We start from the raw sequence: 22,250 nt of genomic DNA on the forward strand, positions 1-22,250 counted from the left end.
TTATACAGACGGCGCTGGCGGCGCCGGTATTTTCGTATTCAACGCGACAGGTAGAATACGAAGCTACGACGTGTTGTTATTGCTCAGTCTTCAACGGTTGTCGTGCGAGCTGCGTCGATGTGTTTGTTTGACCGTGTGTTATTAGGTTTGCTGTAATGAAATGAGACGTAGTTCTCGAGCACGAAAGTGCGAGAAGATGGCTTGAGTCTCGCTGTAAGCACGCCGTATGCGTGGCGCGCCAGCTAAATGTGGACCAACGATTTTCATGCCATGGAGTGCGTTCCCTTTGTCTCCGCTTGTGTTCGTGGAAAGTTTGGTGGACGGCGCAGAGAAGTATTATTAGCGCGCCTCAGCTCGTCCACTACCCCAGTGGCTTGTTTGCTGCAAGTAACATCGCAGACGCATCACTGGAAACTTGGAGAGTGCCTTTCGACCTCGTCGTACTGTTGAAACGGTAAGCAATCGTGCTCGCCAACTACACGTGCGTTCATCCGTGTTGTGTGTGCTTCCCGTGTGTGTATAGAGTGCCTTGCGAACGTAGTAAGTGGAACACCCACGACAACAGTGAACCCTGTGCTGATACTTGCTACGCGCTGGTTGTAAGAATTGTGTACGCAACTCTATTGCCACAGTGCGGAATTGATAATCCTGATAAGCGTTTGCTTCCCCTGAGAAAAGTTTCGGAAATCGTGTTCGCTTTTTGCAGCTGTGCGTGAGCTCCCGCCTGTCTGCTAAAGTTGCATAGTAACGACCCGTCTACCTCTTCATCGATTCTTTCTTCAATGACGTTTCCTCACTTATAAATGCTTCGACGTTGTGCACAATCTCTGCTTACGAGGTTTCTGGCTAACGAACAGTTCTAAGAAAAAAACGTAAGCCAATCACAGCTTGCTACTAGTACAGCTTTATTTCCAAGGCAAGATGTGTTGACATAACTGACTTAACTAAGCATGACAGGGGAACGTTGCCTGTACTAAGTAATGGAAAAAAAAAACATTAAGTTTAGATTGTAATCTGCTGCTGCGGTGCGTCCAAAACTTTATTTTTTGTAGAGGTCCGCATTGTCATGACATTCGATGATTTCGAGCATTTGCTCTCTCTAATGTGGAAAGAGAGCATTTGCATTTGCTCTCTTTCCACATTAGTGCAGACATTGTTTTCGTGACTCTTTTAGGTGCTGATTGCATGTTTTCACGATATCACAGCTTTATTGTGCCACTGCTTTAAGCTAACGTAGAATTGATTTTGTAGTGGCGAGGCCGTGACCCACAACATTAACTACAAGATCGAGGAGCCCCAAGAAATGCCGACCCTGTGGATATATAACTGCAGCAGCATGGCGTGTGATCTGGATCGTCATGACAGGTGTGTATGAAATGTACGTGTTCCAAAAAGGGGGCTTGGTGTCATTCATGGTGAAGTTTGTCGACACATTACTTAATGCAGCATACTAAAGAGACTAAATATTTATGCAACCTTATTGAACTTGCTACCTATTAGTGTGCATAGCCATTATGCCCACATGATTGTGTTCTGTATAAAACTATACCCAACTATTCCTGATGTTTAGTATTTCTTTTGCGTAAGTTGCTTACCTGCAAGTTACATATATTTTTTGCTTTGTACATAGTGTATTTATGACTTTTTATTGGGGTTTTATTCTTTGAAAACTATTTCCTATGCTGTACCCCTATTTGCATATTTTTTTTTTCTGTTTGTGCTAGAATCTCGTGCAGTTTTCTGTGCATGTAGGAATTCGAAGGGTAGTGGACTAAATATGTCACAGGTCTAAGCACGTAGTGTGCACATCTTTGTTTATCATTGATATCTTTAGTTACTTCTCTGTTCCCATAGTGACAGCCACTGCAAAATACACATTTGGTGAGCTTTAATTTCTTGAAAATTAATATGAAGGTCAGTATTTACTAAGCTGCATTTACTTCTGTAGTACATAGGCACAGACTGATATGGATACCTTGTTGACCTACACAGGACGCCTTTTTTGTTTGTTGCATTAAATATGGGGGCTCACCCACATCTCTTACTATATATGTGGTATGCCTCATCGATTTCACTTGTCAGTTTTTACGGTGGATGAAAACAGATGAACGATTGTAATCCAACATGAAGCCCCGTTGTGGAAATGTACGGCCAAGTTGGATGACCATACTGGATCTCTTATACACATGAGAAGATACCGGCCAGTTTGCCGTATGTACGCTTGACCACATGTGAAAGGGATACAGTGCACTCACTGCCTGTGACACACGACAAATTTGGTGGTATCTTTCACCGAGCAAGCCTCCCTTGCTGCTTGCCTTTCTCAATTCTCTTGCACACTGCTGTGCATATGGCACCCTGACAAGAAAGGCTTGCTTAGATACCACTAAATTTGTCTTGTCTGTCAGGGGTAGTATAGTCTATTCTTGTGATCATGTGTATATTTGGTCAAATGTACATGCAACAGATTGGCTGGTGCCTCAACACGTACCTAAGACAGCACCATAATTCACTCCCCGGATCAGTATGTTCGTCCCACTTGACCATGCACCGATGGGACTGGGGCTGCGCACCTGATTTAGACTGTTCATCTGTTTTGTTCAGCTGCGGCAACCAATTGGCCAACAACAGCGCTGAGGAATGCCACATAAAAAGACTGGGTCACAATCTGTTTACTGAATTGTCCGCAACCTTCGTAGTAACAAATTTGTTTGTTGCAACTAGTTTTAGGCACGTTATTTCTTGTTAAATTTTCTGCTTGACCTATAGAGCAGTTATGCAATCAGTTTTCAAAGTTACTTGATTAGTATAATTTTTGTTTTCTGTTTTTCACATGCCAGGTTGCAAGAAGGACCCTTTTTAATTAAAACTGAATTAACATTTCAATTGCAATTGGGCAGTCTTATCATTGCGTTTAGGATACATATCAGTGTACATACCCGTACTAGATTAGAAACTAATTGTTTCAATAACTCAAAAAGCACGAATATACTGTGTCCATTGTATCTGACAGTGACACCGCGACTGTGTTCCAAATACCACAAATTGGCAGTTATCCATCATAGTTTGCGAAAACAACTTAAAACATTATTGTTCCCCATACAATGCATACTTAGATGCCCAAGCTCCATGTGAGAAATTTATTATTCGCATATTAAGCATAGTACATACCAACTATGGCTAATAGCGGATGGGATATTATTTTGTCTACCGCTCAGCAATAGAAGCCAGTAGGTCATTCCCTTTTCAAAAAAAAAATTTTCTATGCATAGTGTGACATCTGTATAGGACTCTTAGCTCCTGGGTGTTCCTGCTTGCTTATGTTATAAATGGGAATGTGTTGTCATTGCAAGATGAGATTAATGTGTGACTAGGCTGTTGTCGTTCGGAGATGCTTTTTGTCATCAGCAATGATATTCTACTGCCAGGCACATTGGCCCAGTGCTGATGTCACCGAATCTTGGGAAAGTAAAAATATTCTCAAAAGTGATTCTCAAAAGAACTGCCACTGTTTGGCAGAGTGGTGGGGAGGTGGGGCGTTCTGCCACCTTTCTGTTATAATTTTTTCTGAAATACTGAAATGAAACTTAGCATAATGCTACAACTATATAGATATTTGTGGCATGTTTGTACCTGCTAATACATTATGACTGAATGTTCATTACACCTTTTGAAAATTAATTTCAATTTTATTTTCCAGGCTCCACCGTCGCCGTTACTAGACGGACCAAATGAGGCCAAAAACTAGCCTTTCCTCGCTCCATTCCTGGGAAGTGAAATAGCAGGTGGTCATGTAAGAATGAACTTGCAACCATGTGGGCAGTAGCCAAAGCTCCCGACAGTTCATGCTGGTGGTGGAATGATAAGACAAACCGCAATATTTATTTGTTTACTTATTCACTTAGTATTTATTTATTCATATCTCATGAATACTGTGCAGTTTTTTTAGCAAGGAGTCAGGTAAAATAAAGAAATATTGTTGCATCAAAGTAAACGTTATTTGAAAAAGCATAATTCACGTAGCACGAATTCATGGAAACTGTAAATTTTGAAGAAACAGAGCAGTAAGGTTAACAAATCTTATATAACAAAAAATGAGATCACATTTCTGTTGGACCTAATACCATAATTTAATCTGTCAAATTAGAGATACCATATGCTGCTCTAATATACAATCATTAATTTATGAGTAGATGCGCGAAACTCTCAAACGTTGCAACAATTTCATGCTAGCTGTAAATTCATATATACAGTTTGTTGACTTTAGACATAGCAGATGGAGTCTGCAGAACTATGATATCTCTTTCTGGCACAGAGACGGGCATTAGTAAGCTTCGTGGTGTTATTTTTCTTAAACCTGCTAAATAGACCTTCCTGCAACAGGTAGAATTCTCAAATGCCGCAAACTTAATTCAAATTAGTGCTGTGGTTGTCTCAAAAGTATTTCTGTATTTTGGATGTATTTGAGTAGGAAAATTTACAGAATTAACGAACATGTGCTAGCCCTTTTTTTTGTTTACAGTTGCAAACTAAGTCCTTTTCCTTCAAGTTTTGCTATTTTCAGCAAATTTTAATAAAAATTGATGGTGTTAATGTAAAAACTATAATTTAAACATTTTTAAATGTATCAAACCTCATCAAATTTGGTTGCATAGTTGCCGAGAAAAACGATTTTACTGTTCATGTGCATTACATAGGAGCTCCTGAGCTAGATCTCTTTTTTAGTCATTGCGTGTGTCGGTCTGGTTTGAATTTCTCACCCTAATTAGAATATTGGCTCTGATCTCAAAATTGTTTCCCTTACAACGAAATGCAAGCTTTTAAACTTTTTACGATATATGCTGTACTGCTCTATGATAACCCCTGTTTGCCACATTTTTGCAGGGCCTACCAGTGCTAATTTTACACATAAACATAGACTAAAATGCTGTGTGGTTTCGGGATAAGGTGTACTTATCTGTGAAAGCCATTATTTGCCACATTTTTGCAGCGACTGCCAGTGTTATTTTTGCTCAGACTAAAATGCTGTGTCGTTTCGTCAGGCTGACACAACATTGCAGTGCACATTCATATCAGTCTATTTTCAGGCTTTAGTATCCAAACATTTAATGTGGACTGCTGGAACAGGCACTCCTTTTGCAGTTTTAATGGTATGGTTTCTTGTCCTAGTCAAGCCTGTTATTGCGAGGTGTCAACTGTAATCAAGTCTGCCACTGATTCTTTTACCTCATGTTTCGTGTGTTTGCACCACCAGCTTGACCTGAGAAGCATGTTGGCAGCTACAGTTTGTGTGTTGCAAGTTCTAGTCTGAAGTGTGTATGTCACATATATGAAGCATGTATCTAGTCTGAAGTGCAATAAACATTTCAAACTGAATACTTTGTGGTTGTAGCACCAATTATTTTGCCACTGCATTTACTGTAGTCCTTATTGCCTACAGTAGAACTTTGGTAAATTGCAAGTACTTTACACACATCGGCCTAGCTTTTATAGGCTAGTGCTTGTAGGGACTTGAAAGCAACTCGATAGAAATATTCTATAGAAATTTGCCTTTAGCATCTCTAAAGAAACTCGATAGAAATATTCTATAGAAATTTGTCTTTAGCACATCTAAAGCAACTCGATAGAAATATTCTATAGAAATTTGTCTTTAGCATCTCTAAAGCAACTCGATAGAAATGTTCTATAGAAATTTGTCTTTAGCATCTCTAAAGGAACTCGATAGAAATATTCTATAGAAATTTGTCTTTAGCATCTCTAAAGCAACTCGATAGAAATGTTCTATAGAAATGTGTCTTTAGAGTTCCTATAAGAATGCGGTGGCCAAATAACTTTTGAAACTCTATAGGAAAATTCTATAGGCAATCAAAATAAACACAATAAAGTTCTATAGAGAAAGTTCAAAAGACTTTCTAAAAAAACACATTAAAAATTTTTGTAAGGGCCGTCACAGTTAGCACAGTGGGTTGCGGAGAACAGTTGTCGGAGGTGTGGTCTTTAGATGCACACCTTGGACAAGTAGCACGCCCCGGGAAGCTCTGAGACCCATGCCCAGGACGCTGACACTTGAAGCATCGGCCTGGATTGGGAATGTACGGCCGTACGCGTAGTTTACAATATTGTCTCTATTGAATTAGGCCGTTCACTTGTTCCAAACGTAACTATCATATGCTTTGTTGGAATTTCCTTGTCATCGTGCCTTAACTTAATTCGTTGCACCTTTACCATGTTTTGGTCTCGCCATCCATCCAACAGCTCGCTTTCACTGAGTTCAAGGAATTCGTCATCAGAAATGACACCACGCACAGTGTTTACTGACCAGTGGGGGCCCACAAAGACAGAAATATCCCCAAACGCAAAAGGTTTTGTCAGTTTGCTTTATTGAAGCTTGTCACGCCATTCCAGAAGGAGGTCACCGCTTCCCATCTTAGTTACTTTGTAACCATAGCCGATTGCTTCTGCCAGACATTTTGCGACAGCAAATGGAGATATTGTACGGACTGTCTTGGTGTCGTGTTTACTATGTATTACATGGTACTTGGGAAATATTTCCTTTGGTTTTATGAGAAAGTTTTGAAGGTTTCATCGGTGCGCCCCCTCTTCAGGGAGCAATCAGGGGGTGGGGGGAAACTAGAAGCCATATATAGCATTACTGTATTGGGTAGGAATGCCCGCCGCCCACCTCGGAGCCCAACCTGGGGACGTCACAGGATTAGAAAAATTGTATTCTGCGTACGCCAGCGGTACGTTCCCCCTATAACCATATATATATATATATATATATATATATATATATATATATATATATATATATATATATATATATATATATATATATATATATATATTATGAGCATTATACCACCACTTCATTTGTATATATTCATCATCATGGCCAGCGTCATCGTCTTCAGCGCGCGTCCGGCGCAATAAACCGTTGAGGCTTAACAGCTGTCTCGCAAGTGGTGGAGGCTACTTTCGATCTCTTGGTTCTCTACGCCTTCGAGTTTCCCTGGAGCTTCGTTCAGGCCGCCGCTTGCTCCACCTTTCCGCCAGGATGCCCCAAGAAGATCCCCCAGGAGCCTCTGGCGTGACCTTCTCTGCCCCACCGGCCGTTCCTTCATGGACCATCAGCACGCGGAAGCACGATCCCACCATGTTCGCTGGCCTTCGTAGTGACGACGTTGATGACTGGCTGCACAATTATGACCGCGTGAGTGAGCCTAACTGGTGGGATGACATGCACAAGCTTCGCAACGTCGCATTCTATCTCACTGACGTGGCCAGGACTTGGTTTCTCAAGCACGAGAGCACCTTGCCTGACTGGGCGGCATTCAAACACCAGATTCGCCAGATTTTTGGCGCTCCCAACGTCCGCTCTGAGGTCGCCAAGAAAAAGCTTGACGGACGCACGCAACTTCCCGGGGAAACATACATCTCTTATATCGAGGGCGCCCTCGCCCTTTGTCGCGGTGTTGACGCCACCATGACGGAATCTGATCGTGTTCGTCATATCCTAAAGGGCATTGCCCACGTCGCGTTCAACGCACTGGCGATCAAAAATCCAAATACGGTTAACGAAGTGATCGCGACTTGTCAACACCTGGACGCACTGCATGCCATCCATTTGCAACCTGTCGTCGGTGACGCGCCTCCTTCGTCGGATACCAACCTGCGTATGCTGATTCGGACTCTCATACGCGAAGAGCTCCAAGCGTGTGGCCTGCTCAGTCCTCCTGTTATCCAGCGTCAGCCTTCGGTTCCTGACCTGCGCGACATCATCAAAGAGGAGCTGTCCTCCATGACCTGCGCTGCTAGCTGGGGCCCTCCTTCCTTATCCACCTCGTATGCTCAGGTTGCGGCATTGCAGCCAGCATTCGTTCGGACAGCACCTCTTGCTCCTACTACTGTCCCCAACCATCTGGCGACTGTACTACCTCGTCCGCCTGCCACAGGATTTTACACTACCCGGCGTACGCCCCGCCCCATTTGTTATTATTGTGGTATTCGCGGTCACATATTGTCACCCAGCTATGGCAACTAAAACAGTTTAGCACCGACAGACCGGGACAAAACGTCTGCCTTTAGCGATGGCTGGTCCTCGGAGAGCCCGCGCCCAACCACGAACTTCGTCGTTCTCGCCTTAAGGGTCCCGTGTCAACACGTGCAAACCTATTTCGCGTCATTGCTCCCCTCTCAAAAGCGACCGGCCCGGTCGCTTCAAGGGCAGCGGGCGCGCACTATGGGCAAGAGTGTCAACATGAAAAGACAAAAGAAAAACACATACAGGAATGTACACAATGCTGAAGCGGTTTGTGAGGGTTGCTTAGCCCTGGCGTGCGTAGTACGGCTTCATCCGTACTGCGTGGACGACTTCAGCACGTGGACGGCGTCGGTTCGAACCAGGATCAGAGGTTTGAGGCACCACCTCGTAGTTCACATCACTGAGGCGGCGTACGACTTCGTAGGGGCCGAAGTAGCGGCGCAACAATTTCTCTGAGAGCCCGCGGTGTCGGATAGGTGTCCACACCCACACGCGGTCGCCTGGTAAGTACTGGACATTCCGTCGGGTCCGGTTGTAACGGCAGGCGTCGGCATTCTGCTGGGTGCGGATGCGATTCCGAGCAAGCTGGCGAGCTTCGAACAAGCTGGCGAGCTGGCGAACAACCACCCACAGCTATGGATCCGGTCTCTGCTTCAGATCTCGCTAGTACTATCAGCTCCGATCTAACGCCACAGCAGACGGGAGAGTTACTGGCGTCGTTATCCAAGCATAAAGACTCCTTCGACGTCCACTCTCCTCTTCTGGGACAGACTTCTGCGACGGCTCATCGCATGCACACAGATGAAACTTCCATCGTGCGCCGGCGGCCATATCGCGTTTCTTCCGCTGAACCACAGATCATCGATACCCACATTGCCGACATGCTGAAACGTAGCATAATCCACCCATTTTCAAGCCCTTGGTCGTCACCTGTCGTTTTGGTGCGTAAAAAAGACGGCTGAGTGCGATTTTGCGTAGAGTACCGTGCCTTGAACAAAATAACCTGCAAAGAAGTATATCCACTGCCCCGAATCGATGATGCGTTAGGTTCATTACAAGGCGCGGAGTATTTCTCCAGCCTTGATCTACGCTCCCGATAGTGGCAGATACCCATGCACGAAGCAGACAAGGAGAAAACCGCCTTTGCCACACTCGATGGACTTTACGAATTTAACGTAATGCCTTTCGCCCTGTGTAATGCTCCCGCCACATTTGAGCGGATGATTGACACCGTACTATGGGGCCTAAAGTGGAAGACTTGCTTATGCTATCTTGAAGACATCATATTGTCGTCGGCCTTCCATCAGCACTTTCAGCGCCTTGGCGAAGTCCTGACATGCCTCTCAGCTGCTGGCGTTCAGCTGATTACAAAAAAGTGCAACTTCGCCAGCAAAACCATTAAAGTGCTCGGACACCTCGTCAGCAAGCAGGGCCTTCGACCCGACCCCGACAAGATTACCGCTGTCCTCCGCTTCCCCAGGCCTCAATGCGCCAAAGACTTGCGTCGCTTCCTTCGCCTTGCTTCCTTGGCCTAGCTTCGTATTTCCGGCGCTTCACACGTAACTTTGCCACCATTGCGGCACCACTCCATCAACTACTTCCTTCTGGAGCTCCCTACATATGGTCGGACGAATGACAAACTGCTTTTGACGCCCTCAAGCGTGCCTTCACGTCCGAAACTGTGCTTTGTCATTTCGACAACACTGCACCCACTCTTCTACATACTGACACCAGCGGACACGGTATCGGCGCTGTTCTTCTGCAACGTCAGCAAAATTCTGAAGAACGTGTGGTTTGCATACGCAAGTCGCACGCTAACAGCTGCAGAGAAAAATTATACGATTACCGAGCAAGAGTGTCTCGCCGTTGTTTGGTCCGTCCAAAAATTTCGGCCTTATCTGCACGGCCGCCACTTTACGGTCGTTACTGATCACCACGCCTTGTGCTGGTTGGCGACGCTAAAGAACTTCGACGTCACCTACAAGTCTGGAAAGGAACACCAGGATGCCGAAGCTCTCTTTCGTTGTTCCCTACCACCGTCTTCAAACGCTGCTTGCTTACCACCTTTCGTGAGCAAACCGCAGGGCGCGTCGCCTGCGTTCCCTTCGCTCGCAGCTCTCGACCGGCTCCCATCCAGCTATTCTCATACGTTTGCCTCTAGTCAACGTAATGACTCCTACTGCCACTCCGTTATGGAACGTATTCGCGGATCATCTCGCCCACCTTACGCTCGGCTCCATCGGCAGTTGAAGAACTTCAAGGTCGGAAATTCAATATTATACCGGTACGTGTTTCACCGCGAAGGACACCGTTGGGTTCCTGTCGTTCCCCGATCACTTCGGGCCCAGATATTGGAGACCTTTCACGACGATCCCACTGCAGGTCACTTTGGTTTGCATAAAACCTACGAGCGAATTCGCAGCCGCTTTTCTTGGCCTGGACTTGCAACCAGCGTAGCGAAATATGTGGCTTCCTGTTCACTCTGCCAACACAGCTAACGACTGACCTCACCTCCGGCTGGACTGCTCCAACCTGTCCAGTGTCCTGAAGCTCCTTTCACAGTCATTGGTATCGACTTCTATGGACCGCTACCCTTAACCACTGGCGGTAAACGATGGATCGTCACAGCTGAAGACCACTTGACACGGTACGCTGAAACAGCCGCACTATCTACGGGATCCGCAGAGGAGGTTGCAACCTTTTTCTTGGAAGCCATCTTTTTTCGGCGCGGAGCCCCACGTGTCCTCTTGAGTGACCGCGGCAGGACCTTTCTCTCTGAACTTCTCGACGATGTTCTCCGTGCATGAAATACCATCCATAAAACGACTTCCAGCTACCACCTTCAAACTAATGGTCTCACAGAGCGCTTTCATCGCACGCTGTCCGACACGATATCTATCTACATCAACCCTCACCACATCAATTGGGATGCCATTCTACCATTCGTCACTTTCGCATACAACACGGCTGTCCAACGCACTACGGTATACTCGCCTTTTTTCCTCGTGTGTGGTCGCCAAGCGCTCACTATCCTCGACGCTTCTTTCTTAGGTGTCTGCGTGTCTTCGTCCACATCAGTGTGTGAGCAGTTCGTTTCGCGCATTGCCCGGTGTCGCCAACGTAGCCGCCTCAACACCGACGCCCGTCAACAAGACCGCAAAATTCGCTGTGATACATCTCGCCGTGTCGTTTCCTTCCACCCTGGAGACGAAGTGTTGCTGTGGACCCCAGTTCGCACTCCTGCATTGTGCGAGAAATTTCAGTCCCGTTTTATGGGGCCCTACATTGTTCGCGAAGAGACTTCGCCAGTTAACTATCGTGCCACTCCAGTTGTTCCGCCTTAGGACGGCCGCTGCCGTGCCACGGAGATTGTGCAGGTTTCTCATTTAAAGCCTTTCATATGGCGCTTCCCCCCATAACCAGCGGCCAGGATGGCCGCTCCCACACGCGGGGGAAATTGTGCGAGAATATTACGACTTCATCGTCTTCATCCGTTTATATTCATCAGCATGGCCAGCGTCATCGTCTTGAGCGCGCGTCGGGCGCAATAAACCATTGAGTCTTAACAGCTGTCTCGCAGTATATATATATATATATATATATATATATATATATATATATATATATATATATATATATGAACGTGCTTGCGGTCCCGACGCTGAGTTGATTAACCAGCTGGCCGCTCTTGCGCTCACCTTCGCGACTTAAAGTAAACGGTCGTCCCCTTCATCCGTAAGGGTTAAAAACGGTCTACTTCGCGAGTAACAAAGTGGTGGAGGTGCTGGATACCGCTGACAACAACGGAGCCGTCACTGCCACAGCTGCGTCGCAGCCGTCGACTTGCCGGCCTCCCGCCATCAGCCGTGACTGTCTTCGAGATGCCAGAAGAAGGAGCCGCTCCTAGGGCAGCGCCTAGCAGTCCACTGCCATACTACCGAGTTCCACCCACCTTCGGAGGCAAAGCGGGGGAAGATGCCGGCGAGTGGCTCATCCACTACAAACGAGTGAGCATGTTCAACGGGTGGGATGCAACCGCTCAGCTCACCAATGTGGTGTTATCCCTGACCGATACCGCCCTCGTGTAGTACGAGAACCACGAGGACGCGCTTACGACGTGGGAACATTTTGTTGACGAGCTAAAGGCGTGTTTTGGGGACTCAGTCGCCAAAAAGAAGCGTGCGGAGCAGACACTGTCTCAACGCAGCTACCAGGTGAGACATGCACAACATATATCGAAGAAGTACTAAAGCTGTGCAAGGTGCTCAGTGCTCGCATGTCGGAAAAAGATTTGCTGAAAGGAGTCACTGAGAATGTGTACAATTTTCTAATTGGAAAGGAGAGCCTCAGTTCTGTGTCTGACGTCATTTGGCACTGCCGACCTTTTGAAACGCTCAAGATGCGTAGGATTGCGCCAAAGTTTGGTCGATTGGCAAACGTTGCGACGGTTGCCAGCGTGGACACGAGTCCTTGCCTCGACCTTCCTTCCACCATCCAACAGATTGTCCGCGAGGAACTTTCCCGCCGCGAGGAGTTGCATTTAACTGCTGACCACCATGGCGTGTACACGTCACGTGAGGCTATGACGACGCCACATTCGGCCCCTTGGCAACCGATGGTTACCGCAGCGGCCGCAGCCCCACAGTCGAGGATGACAACACGCCCTCCGACTCCGCGCTATGACCAACGTGCTCAACGCACGCTTACTCGACGCCCGATGTATCGTCGTGACACAAGCCACGAACCAACCCACTACTCGCGGGAAAATGATAATATCCGCTTCATCGACGAACAACCAAGGTTTCGGCCTCTCCCGGTGTGTTATTCCTGCGGTGTCGCGGGTCATATATAGCGGTTTTGGAACCAGCGTATGACCACGTGGTATGGCCAGCCCTCAGAGTTTTCTCGGCCCTCCGAACGGTCACACGGTGCCCCGTGGCCAGCACACGTATCATCTGGCGACGAGTATTGGCTCAGCAGCTCCCGGAATCGCTCCCCGGCATCTGACAGGAGTGTGACACCCCCACCGCAACGTCGTGCTCCCCGTTCTCCCTCACCGCGGCATCGCACCACGTCCCCTTCGTCACCGGTCTTCGTTTTCTTCATGCGTAACAATATATATATATATATATATATATATATATATATATATATATATTGGAGAGGAAGGACAGGAAAAGGCGACTGCCGATTTCCTCCAGGTAGGTCAGTCTGGAGGTGCCGTCGATATGAAGCAGAAGCCGAAGAGGTGTGTTGCCTTCGCCGGGGGGCCTTAAAGGTCCAAACTCCAGCATCGGCTCAACCCCTAGGATCTCCCTTTCCCCTAGACACGGCTAAGACACGCACGGCTACGCGAGGGAGGGTCCAAGCCTCGTGTGCTCGGGTACGTGGCGTCGCAACACACCAAATGCCTGCTGACGCAGACTCCCCCGAGGGGATTATAAAGCTCGGAAAAAACGTGCTTCATTTTACAAGATGACGCAACTAAGTCGTTAGTTTGATTGCAATAAAAAATGAGCTAGCAATATTAAAAGTTTTCAATTAAGTCAATTACAGAAAAAACAACGCGAGAACAAAACAGAGCTTTAGAGCCACCTCAATTTTTTTTAATCAAGACGTGCACACAATTAGTTCTTTAATCCAATTCCGGTTCCACCAAAGCAGCCAGAAAGAAAAGATAAACACGACGCGGTCCACCTGCAAAAAGTTTCTATCTCGTTTTCGGCTCGCACTTGAGCACGTTTTGTTTGTTCGTTAATTCTAGTTTCGTTCGCTTATACTTCGAACATCGCCTCATCTTCTTAATATTTATTCGACCATGCTCTGCTCTAGTGGCAGTGCAGAATATGGAGGAACTCCTTCCGTGCGAGACAACAGCCCGTCGAGCTTAATCTGTCACGCAATCACGGGAAGCGTGCGCGAGAGCAGCCTGTTTTTCGGCGCTCTAAACTCAATCAATTGCGTCTCCTATCGTTTCCTGATTTCAATTTGAAGGTTTTTATTTTCATCCGCTCGCCGCGAGCGGTAGACGCGATTTCCCAACGTTTCGCGGTTGAAAAAAAAACCGAAAAGGAAACTAATTTGTTTTAATGTATATTTCGGTTCAGTTCGATTCCCGGGGCTTCTTAGTATTCTAGGTGAGTTTTCGGGATCCAACATAACGCGGAGAAGCAAAGATGACTGCTGGGTCTCTCTTTCTTTATGTGCTTACGGTTACCTTTATTTCTTTGTTCGTGATTTCCATTTTTTTTTCTTGTTCTCATGAGACCGGTTTGACAGCTCGCAGGGCTGTGGCAGTTTTCGTTTGGCCTTGAAAAAAAAGGAAAGCAAAAGTTCATCATTCATTGCGAATAGCAGCAACGTAAGCACCCGGTGCTTTTGGTTTATGTCATGAGTGCTGGGTTTTCTCTAGATTAACATTGCTGTGTTTTCTTTCTCTATGTTCCGGATGCATATGTCGACGTCCCCCACTCTTTGCAGTCTGGCTCGTGGTTCACAAGCTTAGCCTCCCCTTCCGCCAGTTTCACTCTTCTTCTTTCTATATATGCCTTTTTTTTTCTCATACTTTATGCCCCACATCATGCGCTTTCTCGTGATGCAATATTCATAAGCCCCTGCAGGGGGACCGCCGGAACAAAAGAAACTCCCGATGGCAAGAAAGGAAGTAGAAAGAGGGGAAAGCAGCTTGATAGGCGGTTTGTGAGAGCAGTACGAACAAAGGCCGCGACGGTGAAGGAGGCGTGGTCGTAGTGAAAGAGGAAATAGCGGAGTACACGCACTTCACGCGCCAGCCAGATCGCTACACTACGGGTGGAACGGGCTGGGAAGCAAGAAACTGAAAGGCACTCCAACCTTTCTAAGAGCACTCACCGCTCAGATAGAAGTTAGCCAAAAATAAAGAGCGTCTCAGAGCAGAAGGACGACACGATAGATTTGGGGAAGGTGCGTGTGACGCAGTCGAGGGCAGACGAACACACGTTCGCTTCCAACCGGTTTTCGAGCGTGCACGATCCCAGCTCACGTGTTGGCGACCACTTCGAATCCAGAATTCATGGTGATCCCCGACGACTTGCATGCGACGCGTGGTCGTCAGAAATCTCCCGGGAGCAGGAGACGGGGGAAGCAGGATATCAGAAGCACGCTGGTAATATTTTGGGCCGTTCGCATTCCAATAAATAGCGCACAACAAACAGCGATGGTACGGGCGAACGTGCATGCTTGACACTGGGTGCCTTTTTTTTTTCTTTTCGCTTTCCGGCACTCTGAGATCTGTCGTGTGGACGCTGTGCATAGAATTTGTCATCAGGTAAGCCTGCTCGCGCAGCGTCATCGTGAGTGCAAACCACACCCTAGACCGGTGCATCTTGCTACAGTGGACACAGGCAAAACAGGACTGAATTTCATTTCCTTTTATTCATTATACCTCAAAGGCCCCAGAGATGCAGTATTACATGGGCTGGGCTGGGCTGATTGATGGGCTGAGTTTGACAGAGCCTCGAGACAGCCTTGAAGTAGTGTGGGTCAAAGCGGTGCGTGACGTTGGCAGAGAGACAGTTCCAGTCCCTTGCTGTTTTCACTGGAACATTGGGCGTAGGTGGGAGGTAGTCTACGCCGGGGGACTATACACCGTTTTCTCTGCCGTTATTGTGGCTGGGTTGGAGTCGAGCTGTTGATGTAGCAGTAATTTGAAGTGGAGCATGACAGAATTTCGGGGAAAGGCTAAGTCTGGAAAGATTACGTCGTGACTGTAGATAAGTAAGACAGACATGGGTTTTTAATTCAGAAACGCTTGCATGATAAGAATATTCCGAGTAAATAAATCGGGCTTCACGGTTTTGAAATAGTTATATATAACTTCACAGTGAAATTTAACATTTTTTTCTAGTTAATTTAACCGCCTTCCTTGTTGTTACCTACATAATGATAACAGCTACTTTAGGAAATGCGCAAGCGTTTTTATGCTTCAGAGTGCGCTAGATTATCATTGTCAGTCTTAGTTCCATGTGAATTGAATGTGTTAGGAGGAGGGTGCTGACAAGTAATCATGAAACGAATAGATCTGCGAATAAATTTTAACCGGCAGCATAAGCACGTTTTTTCTTGGCATCTGTCGTAAAGCTGGATTAACAAAATCAGCTCTGCGATAACGCATGATGTGGCTCAGTATTTCCGAATCGAACAAGAGGGCTCAGGAGACTAAGCTGACAGCGGCACGATTTGAAGCAGCTCGGACAAGTCACGCTTATAAGTGGATTGATTCAGCAATTCGGCTTGTCACGTGAATCCAACTTAAGAGCGAGCTTTAGCTCGGACCCAACTCCGACGCGGCCTATTCAAATACACGTAAAACGCAAAAACGTTTTTCTGAACTCACTTCTGGACCGACTTAATAAAATTTGTTGCATTTTAGAGAGAAAGTTAAATCCTAGTGACTAGGGGTTTGCATTTTGTTAAAAAGATATTCATATATTCGACAGTATAAAAAAAATAGAAGCACGAATTTTACAAATTCATAGCTCTGCAACAAAAACAGATATTGCGGTTCTGTAAACGGCATCCATGAGATAATTCAAAGCGAACAAATTGGATATCTCATGTTACATCTTACGTGAATATGTTAAGCGGGTCACAAGGGTTCATGTATAACATATCAATTTTGTCCGGTTTAGATTTACTGTTAGATGCAAGTCACAGAATTCTATAATCGCTTTTCGTTGTTCAGTTACAGAGTTGCAAACTTGTAGTTTCGTATTTTGAATGAATGAATGAATGGTTTATTTTATCAGTTCAGCATACATATCCAGTAGTACAGCGGGAAGGGGTGGCGAAAAGGCAACTGAATGCCTGACAATGCGCCAATCCCCGCCCAGACCACGACATTGCACAACACTCAGCGAGTCACTAGATAATACATAAATGTAGTAAAAAACGAAAAAAAGAAAGAAAAACAATTGTTGCAGTACACTCGGCCTGTAATACATAATACATAAATATAACACTACATAATGACACATAATGTAACACTAATACATCATGTAATACATAAATGCAGAAGAGAAAAAAAGAACTAAGCCGTGGTTTTAATAAGTGAACTAGAACATAATTGGTATGAACAGCTTATTAACAAAAAATTTTCATGGCTGAATTTTGAGGCACAATGCAGTTCTGGAAGAAAGCTTATACAATATAAGGAAGTCTTACACGGAAGAGAAAGTTAGGTTGTGAATAATAAAATATTCACAACCTAACTCAAAAATTCGAAACCATCAGTCACTAGATTTTAATTTCTTCTTTTAAATGCAACAAAGCTCGTCAAATTTGGTGCAGTGGTTGCCGAGAAAACCGAATTCTTGTTTTACATGTATTTAGATAGGAGCACCTGAGCTAAAGCTTCCTCTTAAGCAACAGGCCTACACACATCAGAGCTGGTGCCAGTAATGTATTGCGTGTCCTCAGATTTAAAGCGAGGCCTTCTTTCAAACAATTCACGAAGATCCTAGGTTTAATTGAAATTATTAACGAGAGCTTCGCAAAATCTATATTCCAATAAGTGGCTAGGGTTGGCTCTAATGTTTCTTTCTGGGGATTTGTCAGAAGCACTAGTGTTCAGAATTTAGCGGTAATCGTGTCCTCATCTTCCATAGATTTATTTTATTTAACCCTGAAGGTATATCTGTACATTACAGATTTAAATCCCGATCAGATGCGTTAACCTACGCACACATCTTGCAAAACTATACATCCTGCCCCGAAAAACACTAACACCGGCGCACAACGCTGAATATATACGTACCCACATTTAGGTCTGTACCACGCTGCATGCCCGTTGCTATGCTCTAACAAATGTCTGCACTGCGACGAATGCGTAACGCTCTACTACACTGTACGTATGTGGGCATCAGCAAGCACACCCGGGCTCACACCCATAACAAAGCCGAACAAAGGGCTGCGCTGTATAACTCCGACTCGACGGACCACCTCGGTCTCGTCGACCTAGCGAGGAGGGCTGGCGTAAACTGTCGACGGCGCTCACGTGTTGTAATGATTAACGTTCATTCCCTCTCTCCCCGTCCGCGACGCTATCAAGGGCTGCATCTGCGGACAGCGCGATAGCGCCAACGCTTGCTCTAGAGGTGTTGCGCGTTTGAAGCACGCCACAAGCCTATTTGCAGCAAGCTGAACCAGCAAAACGTTAAACAAATTTAAATTACGGCGCTTTACGTGCCAAAACCACGACCTGATTATGAGGCACGCCATAGTTGGGTACTCTGGTAATATTGACCAGCTGGGGTTCTTTAACCTGCAGCTAATTTTAAGTAGACGGGTGTTTTCGCATTTCGCCCCCATCGAAATGCGGCCACCGTGGCCGGGATTCGATCCCGAAACCTCGTGCTCAGCAGCCCAACACAAACAGCAACACGCTAGCGCGAAGAAACTGTCAATCTCAGTTCGGGATTTACTGTCAAAGCAAATCTCCAACTCGGCTTGTTAACTTCACTTTCTGGTAGCGTTGGTTTTCACACAGGAACCCAGGGAACAGCACTCGGTCACCTTTGGCCTATTCGGCACACTTCCAGCCAAAAACAACCCTCGACTGTCCGAACAAATGCGTCTGTACGCCACTGCCTCGAGTTGAAGCTGTCAAAACCGTCTTCACGTATTTCGAAAGCTGGCGTTGACCCATCCGATGTAGTGTCGTAGTACTGTGCTCCACTAAACGGGATTGCCCAGGACGGTGAAATTGGATTGCCGTGAACTGGGGGTCAGCGAGAGAAACAAAGAAAATAGCGACGGGACTGAAGCCTTTTCAGCGAAAAAAAAATCAATTTTCACTCCGTGCGTACAAAGGGATTACAGCGCTTTTAAATTTGGGATCCCTCTTAAACGCGAAGTGCAACAAAGAAATCAAAAGTTAGTGAAGAAACAGTGGGCGTAGCACTGCGCTAAATTTTGTGTTTGTCAGTTTTTCGGGGAAGCATACTTCCCTTTCTACGGAGTCTGATAAGATTTACTAGCGCGTGAAATGGCGTAATTGTAAGCTTGAACGACGGGTTTCGGTTAATGACATTTAGTTATAAAAATTCAATCTATTACACTATGCCAAAACATGTTGCAAAGAGTTTATCCGGCCAAGGCGCACTTACAGCAGTTATAGAACCGTACATCAAGCAGCGCCATGAAGCGAGCCTATGCAGGCCCGTTAACATTTACTCGGCCGCGCAGCTTCCGGGTAGGAAACTGGATAGCCGTTGTATCGGGGAGTCCATTACGCTCTGTGGTGTGGCCATGTGGTGGTGCTGTCCCGAACAACCATGACAGCCTATATGTCTCAGCTCACGCAATGGTCAGCTACATCAGCGCTAATTGTTCATTCATTTCGTTGGCCCATTTTTCAAGAAGTCAAGAAGAAATGCTGAAATCAAAGCGAATGCCGCTATAGCATGCCTCGAGTTGCGTCATTCTTTGTGGCTGTGCGACAAGCAGTGAACACAGTCCCATCTTCTTTACACATAAATGATACCGAGAATCTCGTGCTGAGCTTTTGAAAAACCGAGACGCTTTCATGACTCCTGCCCGCGGCCTTCATAGCTTCTGCTGTCTTGCTTACTATCGCGCACACGAAGACCGCGAGGACGGCACCCGCAGTAGCTGCTTTTTCTCCCAGCATTGGCGGAACGCGCTCGCGAAGGGGTTTGCATGGAAGTTGCGCCTTCTTCGGAGAAGACGTGCCGGCGTTCAGGCGTTTCTGGAGTGCGTGGCCGAGGCACAGTTCGCGCGCACGCCTCTGCATGCCTGCGTGGAGCCAAGGAACGCACGCGCGTGCCCATGTACACGGCCCCCTTTGAGCACGCTGGGTGCCGTTACCATTAACGGCTCGCGGCGCAAAACAAACGGAAATGGGCGGCGGTAAATTAAAGCTGACCGCTCCGCCGTTATGCTCCCATTATTGCTTACGTTCTTCTTCTTCCCTGGCTCCGCGCGAGCCCCAAACTCGACGATGCGGCAGCGGCTTAATTGCGGACAGGTGGATCCGTAATTGAAAGCAACTCGCAGCTTCAACCGTACCGCTGGCCTGCCAGGGCATTTCCAGGGAGGAAACGCTGGGCGGGGGGCGCCTGCGTGAAGACCACAGTGTCGGGTACGCGTGTTACGCGCGCTCAGTGGACGTCGTCCAATCTGGCCGACACGCGCGTGCTGAACGTGCGCTTTGCCTCTTTCCCGTGCCTTCCCGGACTCCTACCTGCTTTCATAGTTTGCTTTACGTTTTGCTTTCGTCGCTCGCTACCTATAAACACAGCGAGAACGTTGTTATGCTTCTGAAAAGAGAGTGATTGTCCGCGCGCGGCGTAGAGAGGAATGTCATAATTAGTAACGGCCCGGAGCCGCTCCTAATGAGCACGTCACTTGCTAGCGCAGGTGTGGAGAGATTCTCCCGCCACTTTGTGTGTGTGTGTGTTTTTGTCCCAATTTCGTAGCCGAACTTCGTGGTCTCCATCTTCGCATCCTTGCTCGTCTTCTTGCGTAATTGCTCTTTACGACGAAAGAATTAGGCTCGCGTTGCGCACCGATGTTTCCTCACAAGTATGACGTAACAGAAAACTGGAGAATGCTGACTACAGTGTCCGTTAGTGTTGTGACTTCGGCAGGTGTATGTCACAGATTATTTTGCAGGTTAATCTTCACTTGCGCCTCCATAAGTGGCATATAAAAAAAAAACACTCGTTCACTCTGCGATAAGTAGCCAGCACCGAGTGAAGGCGGCTGCACGTTCTGTAAATTTCTGTTATTGTATAAAGCATCAAGACAGGTACTTTCTCATCTCTCTGAATTTAATTATTTCTGGCGTTTTACGTGCTGAAACCCCGATTTGATTATGAGGCATGCAGGCCGTAGAGCAGGGGATTCCGGTTTAATTTTGACCACCTGAGAAGCGTTAACGTTCCTCCAATGCACGGGACATGGCCGTTCTTGCATTTCGCTCCCATCGAAATGTGGCCGCCGCAGCCGGATTCGATCCCGTGACCTCGTGCTTAGCATCGCAGCACTATAGCCGCTAAGCCACCACGGCGGGTACAGGCACAGAAAAGTTCCCCAGGCTTTGCGGAGCCAGGCCTTCGCTAACCATTTGTAGTGGTCAGTCGTGTTCGAGAACATTCATTACATGTTGTATGAAAAAGTAGCCCCCGCGTTTACATATAACTAAGAAATCATTAGAGACAAATGCTAATGAACAGGCGATAAGAAAAAGGAAGGAAGTAGCCTAGTAGTGCATCTCCATTTTTCAATTAAGGGCAATCAAAATTCTCGAAAGCCTATAGATGGCAGTGGAGGCGGCATAAGTATAGCAGCGTAAAAGAACGGGGCTCTCCAAGTGTAAGCGGTGTGATAATAAATACAGAACAAGCGAAGCGGCAACGCGGATTCATACACGTGTTCACGTGGGCGATAACGCCGACGGCTCATTGACAAATGGACACGTCAGCGCGGACGACGAAAAAAAAAAAAACAGACGCTGCGCACTATATTGAACGCCAGTTGTGTGCAGTAGGGTGCGAGGTCGGAACGCGCACATGGATGGGTGCTTTAAGGAATACACACGCTGCTTCGTTCTGGCCGGCCTTCACTGCGGCTTTCGTTGTGTTCGTATCGGCATTGGAATGCAAATTTAGTCGTATCTATGATTAGTATTTGTGGTTGCTACATAGGTAGGGTGAACAGCAGGTGCTGCTCGCTTGAAGTGTGTATTTATGACCGATTCTTCCACGTTTGTTCTTTCATTAAGTTGAAACCTCGCTAAAAATAAGAACAGAGAATGGTTGAAACTGCATTACTGACTAGCATTCTCACTGTTTATTCATTTATTTATTACACAGTACATTAGGATGACGAGTTTACAAAGTCACGAAGCCGTTTGTAGTTTAGGCAAACCCATGTACTACCCATCATTCCCATGCTGGCATGAAACACCCCGCTTGCAGCGCCCATAGACGCTAGCGCTAGAGTTCTCTCTGCTAATTGAATGAAACTCTATGAATATGTATGCCTGTGTAGGGAAACAAGAACGAGCACTTCTTGAATATTCCCAGTGGTCGTGGTGCGAGTGGCAACAGACACTCTGATAACGGGAATGTGAAAGCGCAAGGAATTGGTGATGTAGAAGGTGCTTTACAAAATTGAGGGAGATTGATGGGTGGAGGCAAAATGG

The 22,250-nt window shown here is 46.5% G+C and overlaps 1 protein-coding gene and 1 long non-coding RNA gene across 2 annotated transcripts; one reads left to right on the top strand and one right to left on the bottom strand.

Moving 5' to 3' along the window:
- The window catches only part of bru3 (bruno 3), a 1,518,741-nt gene that overhangs the window by 1,154,523 nt on the left and 341,968 nt on the right, over positions 1 to 22,250 (bottom strand).
- LOC139059731 (uncharacterized) lies at positions 197 to 5,408 on the top strand. 2 transcript variants are annotated; one of them, XR_011514332.1, is made up of 3 exons: positions 197 to 454; positions 1,252 to 1,378; positions 3,701 to 5,408. It is a non-coding gene; the product is annotated as an uncharacterized lncRNA (long non-coding RNA). The 2 variants fall into 2 exon arrangements; XR_011514331.1 differs by having other exon boundaries at positions 1,252 to 1,365; positions 3,701 to 5,407.

The sequence above is a fragment of the Dermacentor albipictus genome, chromosome 4 (genome assembly GCF_038994185.2).
Source record: "Dermacentor albipictus isolate Rhodes 1998 colony chromosome 4, USDA_Dalb.pri_finalv2, whole genome shotgun sequence".
In the NCBI taxonomy this organism is placed as follows: Eukaryota; Metazoa; Arthropoda; class Arachnida; order Ixodida; family Ixodidae; genus Dermacentor; species Dermacentor albipictus.